This window comes from Ptychodera flava, chromosome 7 (assembly GCF_041260155.1).
Source record: "Ptychodera flava strain L36383 chromosome 7, AS_Pfla_20210202, whole genome shotgun sequence".
Lineage (NCBI taxonomy): Eukaryota > Metazoa > Hemichordata > Enteropneusta > Ptychoderidae > Ptychodera > Ptychodera flava.
This window is the reverse complement of record NC_091934.1, coordinates 5,448,168-5,457,849: the sequence shown is the minus strand read 5'-3', so window position 1 is coordinate 5,457,849 and position 9,682 is coordinate 5,448,168. Positions and strand designations below refer to the sequence as shown.

General features: G+C 37.3%; 1 long non-coding RNA gene across 1 annotated transcript; it reads right to left on the bottom strand.

The window, feature by feature from the left end:
* Window positions 1-399: 399 nt before the first annotated feature.
* On the bottom strand, window positions 400-9,648 carry LOC139136634 (uncharacterized). Its single transcript, XR_011553209.1, has 3 exons — window positions 9,295-9,648; window positions 7,342-7,452; window positions 400-3,529 (listed from the first exon to the last, which is right to left on the bottom strand). It is a non-coding gene; the product is annotated as an uncharacterized lncRNA (long non-coding RNA).
* Window positions 9,649-9,682: the final 34 nt, after the last annotated feature.

The window sequence follows — 9,682 nt, the reverse complement described above, 5'->3', positions numbered from 1 at the left end:
GTACAATTTGATTGTCAGTTGCCCTCCCCCATCTTTGTTTCTTTTCTGTGTAACTGCAATTCTGCATTCTATATTTGCAGAAGCATGATTGTTCAAACACAGTGGTTCAGTTAGGTTAGCAAAGCAGTTTAGAAGTAGGGGAGGATTGTTTTCCTTTTCATAATTTATAAATTGTCAATCTTTGCTTCCTTCAATGCCTAGCTGTCAACTGATCCAAATTACAATATAACATGCTACAGTCAACCTGAATGTATCAGGGAGTAGAACAAAAAGTTGGATGCGAGTCTCACTGAGAGAAAATGAACAGGAGTAAAACCCTCGTTACAGATACCTGTAACAGCTACATTGTACAAAACATTGTGTTTGTTGACTATCATTAAAACACATACACCTAAATAATTGCAATATAACAACTTTGTAACATTTATTTACAATATAAATCATTCATGATATGTCACATACTTGAATTCAACAGCTTCTCCTTTTACGTAAAGGTAAATCATCTCAATAAAAAGTAAAAGCAGCACATCTCATGTTTTCATTTCACAAATATAATTTCCCTGTATGAGGAATGACACACATTATTTTCTCTCTATTAATTGTATTAAAGGCTGCAATAAATTTACCTTGAATTTTTTGGACTGGTATAAAGGATGCAGGACCAGACATTTCATATGCATCTTTACACCAAACCTCTACTGGTTCACCATAATAGTTTACACTTTGATGTTGTTGAAACCAACGCACCTTGGCAGACACAAACAACTCTTGTTTACCATTAATAAGTAAATACTGAGAAAAATAGTACTCAACAATGCCTGGCCTGAGCAAGCCATTATTAGGATCAATTTTGCCACCAAGTGTACACCAACGTGCCAAAATGAGAGAAGACCTCTTATGTCGAGAATCTTCAGACCCTAATATTTCTTGACCAACTTTAACTGCTACAGATTTCTTAATATAACCAGTTACAGTATGGAGGATGGATTCTTCAAGAAAAATTCTGTACATCTCTGTAAGATTACTAACCCAGGATGATTCTAGGAAGTCCATACAAATTGGCCCAACCATGTGAAATAAATGTACTGTTTTCAACACAAGTGACAAATTCATAACGGGTCCAAATGACAATGTTCCTACTAGCTCAATCGACTCATCATTGCATCTTTGCTGCTGTAATGGTACAGAGGCATTTTCTTGACAGTTTAGGGGGAAAAATTCACAGAAATCCTGGTAGTCAACTGGTTTTGGCATACTATAGAGTAACTGTTCATTAAGAAACCTCCGCATAATTTGTATTTCTATTGATCGATGATTAGCACAATAATCTGACAGTATTCCATTATACCTTTCATATGGAAAGGTCCAGAAGGCATACACTGGGCCATAGTCTAAAATGCAGTCTACAAGATGGGTGTGGTAGTGCATATTTGGTGTTACTTTTTCTGATCCATAAATTTGCTCAAACTGACGACAAAATTGCATTATGTAAGAATGACCTCTAGCAATATTACTTAAAGTTATCACAGGAGAGCAAAGAAAATGGCAAGCCAATACAAAAAAACGCCACATTTCCATATCTTTCCTTGGCAAAATCCCTTTCAATGAAAACACTGAGAAAAGAGTAATCCAATGTTTCCATTGGTCTGCGGTGAACCCGCTAAAACTTGTGGCTATTTTCAATGGCATTCTTCCCATGTTAGATGCACTTTGGTACCGTCAATCTTTTGCTGGATTGTTTCAAGTTGACTTTTAGTAATTTTCGGTTTATCTTTGTCCAGCCAGACATTCTTCATAATGTGTTTACCTGTTCCAAGGAATAAATTATGGAGTGGGTCAATTACATGGAATCTCACACAGTCAAAATATGTGAGCCTCATTAATGATGTGTACCGTACACCATATTTTGACACTAAGGAATCCCTATCTGCTTTTGACATTTGTTGGTCAGTCTCTTCTGCTTGTTTACGATGTTGAGCATTGTGCCTCCCATGTGCAGGCTCAAAACCGCCATAGTTAATTTTTTCACCAAATTTGCCTGAGATGAATTCTTTCTCACATTTGGAGCACCCTTTTTTAGCCATATGCCCCACAAAACCACAAAGTTTTCTTGTTGCTGGTACATCAGATACAACACTTATTATGGCGGCATGAAATTTACTGACTAAGCTTTTGCCGGATTCTATAACAGAACATAATAAGCCTTCATCCCACAATAATTGCATCTCTTCCACCAGAGGGTTAACAATGAATTAACATTTAATGACGGCTCCCTTGGACCTGGTAACAAGCCAACAAGAATGACATTTTCCTTCTTGTAACGCTCTGTGCGTGGCAAATTAAGAATAATTAAGTAAAGTGCTCCTACACTATATGGAAGGTGTTTAAATGGGCAAAACCAATCCAAATTCAATTGCATGGCATAATTTTTTGGAGAACTCAAGAATGACTTTCCATTTATATTTTGAAATTCTTTCCAAATTCTTCCATCATAAATATCTGACAGAACACCAGGGGACTGTTTCCTATCACGCCAGAGCTCACATTTTTGCACAAAACCATCACGTTTGACAAGACTAGAGAGGGACTGTAAAACAGATCTGTAACAATAAACTTTAAATGGGTACAAACGCTTCTTGCCTCCCTGCAGCTCTACTTCTTTAAGTAAAGGCGCCCCACATGGTTGCCTGTGTCTTTTCTGTCTGTGTGCTGGAAACTCAACAAACTTGCACTTTACAGGTATATTCTGGCCACCCACTTTCTTGTAACAGTCATGAAATTTGTATACTGCACTGCATTTTGGGCAAACTACATACTTGACAAATCTATCTTCATGTAAACCATTAATTTTTTCAGCTTATATAAACTGCTAGGTAAAAGAACAGAAAACGCAGCAATGCATGGGAATACTTTTCCCAAAATGAGGAACAATGTTCTAAAAAAGCCAATTACCAACAGCATGCATGCATCTGTCAAATTGTGAAAATACCACAGATAGGACAAAAAAAGACAGAACCAATTGGCTAGAGTCAATAACCGAGGGTCCGTTGATTCCTCCTCCTGAACTGAAACAAATAGATTTGAAGAGTCAAATGCTTCACTGAAATCTTCGTTCAATTCTCTCTCATTTACAGTGTCCCAAATTTCAAAATTAAAGTGATCATTTGTGACATCTCTCTCCTCTTCTGCATGAGGATCAGTGAAGTATACACGGTCCTCTTCCTCTAAATTTTCAACGAAATGATCAATGTCCTGAGTCTCTACTGTTTTATCCATGTAGTTCTCTTCCCTGTGTAGTTGAGTACACTCAACGAAAAAGCTGCTGTCAACTCCATTGTCAATGTTCCTCCACACGTTTAAACTGTCATCACCTGCCAGCCGTTTATCTTCCTCTCGTTCCATGTCATCAACCGTGGTCCACACACCAGCAGATTCATTGAAATACAGCCGGCGATGCTGCTTGTAGACTTTTACGATCACCTCCTCATCACAGTGTGGGCACACTTTTCTTTTTGGAGCCATTTGGTCACTGTAAAAAGGAAGCAGATAGTTACACAGTGCATAACATACTAAACACACAATACATAAAAATACTGCCATTTATGGCAGTGGGCTTTAAGTTGAACAATGAGAGAAATTACCACAAATAGTGAGGGGAAATTCATACATTTTCACTTTTTACTGGCCATGAACTTAGAAATCTTAGCAATTAGAACATTCTGGCTATTAATTAGTTTATGAGGTAACAGGTCTGTTAGGGTAGCTGAAACTCTGATCTTGCATTTGCAACTCCCAGTTGGCCCCAAAAGCACTCTAGGACTGGTCCCAGCTGCCCTCAAGTTTGTTTCAAAGACACGTCCAATGTGTGCATTTGGATGGGACCAATAAGAAAGAACCTACTTACAAGTACTTTGTAATGTTTTTACCTTTTTAACCTGCAATAATTAACGGTATACACCACGTTTAATAGATCCCAAGTTAGTCTTAAGTAATTTAATTCTTTGTTATGCAGTGTGCGCATAGATTTTTTGAAGTTCCTGTGAAAAAAATTGTGTGTTTGAATAGGATTTTACCGCATAGCTTTTCTGCCTGCAACTCTTTGTTTAAGAAATTTCTCATCTTACAGTATAACATATGAAGTTTCTTATATGATTCTTGAATAGGCACTTATGTTGTTACATGGAAATAATCAAGAACATAAAACTTGTGTGTTGTAATTTCCTTGGGTGTGTTTTTGTACCTCCTTCCGCTTATATTTTCAGACATTTGAGTGGGTGTCAAAACAAAAAAATTGATTACTGTGGCCCAACTGTTATGTTCACTATCTTAGCAGTAGTACCTATGCTATGGTGTGTGTGGATATCTTATTGTACTCATCATGGTGATAAAGAGACCGTGTACTGATGAAAAAAGGAGATAATACCAATTGTACAAGACTAGCAACTCATCACTTGAGGCATACAAATTTACATTAAAAAGCAACAATCATAACATTCAAAAAAACTTGCCATGTTTAATAGAATTGCAATTCATTTGAAGTATGAATGAAATCCTAATTTGGACCTAGTGTTATTTCTGAAAACACATAAACAGGAAAAGGAAACTATCAGTGATTATGTCTACAACAATAGAAATGCATGTACAGCAAAATCATTTATTGGAGGAAACATCAATGAGGTAATAACATTTTAAAACAAAGGGTTTGAATATGTAATTAGGAAGTCAACAACAAGGACTGCTCTTAAAACTGTCATTGATAACTAGTAGATATGTAGCACATATAATTGCTGTCTAAGTGTTCTCTATATTCAGTCTGTATGTCTGTCATAGCTCTATGTAACTATGAGTCTTGAGTTGAAATGAGACCACACTGCCTCAATCAATCTATGCATGCAGGCTTTTGTCTTTCTGAGTGCAGGAAAGGAACACACCACTGTTCTTGAATTAAAAAAACTTACTTGCTTTTCAACAATTTTCAATGTTGTGACAGATAGTCATTGATTGTTGTAATTTTAATTAAGATGAACCCTGTTGCACTTTCACTCTCTGTTGACATTATTTTGCCTTAATATTCTTTATATTCAGGAAAATGCATTATGTTCTGCAGCAGTAACATGATGACATAAAATTTTTACTCTGCCTTGGTTGTAGATACATTAAAGCCCCACTAACTGTATCTATTATTTTTATGGTTTCCACTTTCAAGCTCAAATAAGTTTGTGAGAATGTACTAATTTAGGTGTGTGTATACACTTATCATTAACTACCTGCCGGGACTGAAATGTAATTTTGAACAAGATAAAGATTACACTGCGATTACTGTAAATGTTTTCCAAAACATTAAATCACAGCCCCATGAGGAAAAGCTAAAACTATGGATACTATGCACATCTGCACTGAAATCTTCACATTCACTGCACAGAGTAGTCCAGTGTAATGAATAGGGGTGAATGTTTTCAACTGTGACATTGTATGTTATGTTTCCTTTGTAATATTGCCAATCTTTTAAAATGGTGGTAAATCCAAGTGACCATTAAGGTTTGAATTTACTTGCCAAATGTTACACAAAGGAATGATTTCCTATTGCAGTAAAAGTCTATATCCCTGCAGAGGGTTGAATTTGGAGAAAATCAGGAGAGAATAGGGAGATATTTTGAGGTCAACAAATTTCAAGAGTTACAGCTAGTAGTGGGGTGTTAAATAAAGACATGGATAGTGATGAATTAATTCCTTGTTGACAATCACTTCAAACCATGTAATTCCATAACCTAATGAAACAATAACCATTCACATTCAAAACATGTATCTGACTAATATTTGGGTTTGTGGAAAACTTCATGTCACCACTGACGCAACTAGGGTCATTTTGCTGTCATGTTGTCAAGAAGGGTCTAAAAGGTGTCAAAATGACAGTGTGGCAAAATAATGCAGCTTAGTTTCTAAGACAATCAACCCTGGGAGGTATGCACATCTAACAAAAAACACACCTTGCATTATTTGTCAACTTCAGTACCCCAGCTTACAGTCCCAATCAAGTAACTATCCCTGAATATGTGGTTTAGCATTCTACTGTAGGGCTGGTCCTGGAATGTTTCTTTTTATTGTAATCTGGGACAATCAATATTTTTCCATTATTGGATCAGTCTCAGATCACATAATTTTGTTTCCTGGGATCAGTTGCATGTTTTGTATCGGGACTGCAAGTCTCAGATATATTTTTTATTGCAAACGTCCTGGCTCTAGTGCTTAAGATGTTGAGTTTAAGTACAATTTAAAGTGGAAGATTTGGTATAATTGAAACAGGGAATATGCTTCTATAGGTTTTATTTTTGACTATTGAGGTATTATCCCATGACATGACTACATAACCAGTTTTTACCTGAATTCAGCGAAAGATTTGCAGAATTTCTGACCTTTGCATATACCAACCACACATGAAATTTCTTGAATACATATTGGTTGGTTTATCTATCTTTACATATCTGTCTGATAACAGTCATATTTCCTTGACTTCGAGCTTGCAACTATAACGTTTATATTTCACATCTCACAAACAGATAGAACTGTTGGGCAATATTTATTGTAAGTTATGAATGTTGGGTGTAAAGCAAATGTATTGTCAGCCAGTGCCACACACTAATTTGTAAAATAATTCACAATTTGCTCTCTGAAGCTATATGCAAACAGATAAAAACTCCTACTGGTTGTAAACAGCTTCAGTAAAACCATGGTTACATCCATGGTAAAGCTTATTTAATGTGATGTAAACAATCCGAAAACAGCCTTTGCAAACAGCCATGCAAAATTGTCAACATCAATATCTAACACTTCCCCAGACAATTACCTTGGAGCAAAGTCCTGTGCTTGGAGCCTGGACAAGGACAAGTTGTCAGAGTTTGATAATGTGACATAAACAATCCAAAAATAGCCTTTGTTGCCAACATCCATGCAAAACAAAGAACATCAACCATCAAAACAATGCCAGACAAGTACCTTGGAGTAAAGTTCTGTGCTTGGAGCCTGGACAAGGACAAGGACAAGTTGTCGGATTTACATAAACAATCCAAAAATAGCCTTTGTTGCCAACATCCATGCAAAACAAAGAACCCCAACAATATGACACAATACCAGACAAGTACCTTGTCCAAGTCCTGTGCTTGGAGCCTGGACAAGGACAAGTTGTCAGAGTTAGATAATGTGACATAAACAATCCAAAAATAGCTTTTGTTGCCAACGTCCATGCAACAACAACCAACAACATTAACATTCAACACAACCCTGGACAATTACCTTGCGACAAAGTCCTGAGTAAATGCTACATACTCAAAATAAGCAACTTACCAGGTGAACAAGAGTTGCAGTTGTGCACATGTTAAACTGTACACGGTTTTGTGGAGGGACCGTCAACTGTACAATGTTGAGGGAGTCAACTTTTCAGGTAGGTGATGTAGCCTGTTGGGAAACGAGAGAGAATATAGGCAATATAAATACAAGGAACTGTAGATACTCTTGTTCACAATATGGCCAATGATTCAGAGCTTGGTGGGAAACAGATCATTAAATTAGAACCAGGAAAATGAAATGACAAACAAAGGGATTACTGTCGTATGCAGATAAGAGCACAGTGACATTGGTCTAAATGTTATCACACTTGTGTAATTGGTTTGTAAAGTTTTAAAATTTACTACAGGGTTGGTAATTTTCATTGAGTTGCAGAAAACAACAGACAGATGATCGTGTTTGTTTCATAGTGGGCTTCCCGCTGTATTGTTATGATAAAGCAATAAAGTAGGAACTGATTAGTGTCTGTGTGTAGGGTAAAGATTTCCTGACTTTCTATCCCCATACATTTCGACAACTTTCTCGCGTACTGCTTCTAGCATATGTACCCTTCTTTTCCTGTAGATCATGATTTTTTTGACAAAGAACTTCATACACTGCAAAGGCAACAAGAGTCTAATGACAACTAGACTCTGACTCGGCTGTGATACAATGTAACTCAGAGCAGCGGTACATAAGTTTTTGAACAACTTTACAAACCAATTACACAAGTGTGGCAACATTCAGATCAATTTCACTGTCCATTTTGATCTGCATATCAGTGTAATAGTCATAAAGCGTCAGATTGTAAAAAAATGTGTGCTTTGCAGTATGACCAAGGAGTTCTCTGAAAAAAGGATCTGACAATAGGCGTTCGCTGTTTGGGTAGTCAGCCCAATCAATAAATTTGGCATTCGAAGCTCTGCATAGTATGTGAGAGTGCATAGCATTGAGTACATGATCGACTGATCGAACAAACAATCAACAAAACGAGCGCCGGCGTCTTCACCTCCACCCTGAACGTTTCAACCCCATCAGTCATGGTCACCTCGACTCCAATCAAACTTTTCTTTTGATGTTCAGGAGAAAAAATCTATCATTATCTCGAAAGTATGTCATCATTTTTTTCGATGCTCATTACACTTTGAAGGGCTTTTAATAAATAGAAGCTGGTAATGCACCATGTCCGAAAATCTCCATGTGCATAATGTACACTACCAATCGTCACCTTAAACGACGCAATGGCGCCATGCCATGGTCCCTGCATATAATATTATTGTTTGAAGCAAGCAAATTTTCTCACAGAAACACCGTCAACAAAAGGCGGACCCCAAAAGGCAAGTTGCATGCTATGTTCAGTTAAAATGTTGACATTGATCCAGAAAAAATGTGACCAAGTCGAACTTACTACGGTACCAGAGTTGAGGTGACCACAATTTAGTAGCGACAAGAGGACTAGGTGTAGGTGTAAAATACTGTGGTCTAAACGGGTAGGGGTCGAGCTGATTAGCTCCCAGTGCTGTGACTTGACAAGGGATAATTGGGCAAAGCAGGAAAAGTATAACACCCTAGCCTTGCATACAATCCCTGGTACAATGCCGCGTGTTCCCGGTGTTATACATTAGTATAAAACCAGGACACATAGCAGCGTTCGCTGCACTGCATACTTCCAACCGAACTGAATCGGCAAACTATAGTATATTGGAGTGTATGTAGCGAGGACAAGGCAAGCACAGTCACTGTATATTACATGCCGACTTTGAAAGAGGGGCCGTCCGCCGTGCACCTAACCACAAGAGACGTGATTGTAGGTCGAAGTCTTGTAGACATGATGTATCATTTTTCAGAATTTCGACTAGAAAATGCAAACACTATACAGACAGGCTCGCCGATGTACGTAGGCTGATCGACATAGTACAGAATAATCGACATAGTACAGAATAATATTGCTGAATAAGCAAGTGTATAACTTACCTAGAAGTTTATGGACGTCGACTGCAATTTTGTTGTGCCGTACTATCAAATGCCTTACCGAGACCATCGAAGCTTGAAGATAGTGATTTGAATCGTTCGAAGTTGACAGCGAACAGCGGAGAGACCTCAAAACCGGATGTTGATTATGTTGTGCAGACTGAGCAGCCTCGCTTTCACATTGTCCTCGATCACATTATATAAATTTGTCTCTTATGAAATATGCCTTATTTGAATATTTTGGTATCTAAATATGAATTTTGATATTTATATAGGTATATTTCAACTGCATTTTTGTATATTTATTATCTATATTGTACAATAACCTCAGGATATTGAAAATTGTGTATACTATATTGAACGAGGCTATTACCCATGAGTCAACACGCTC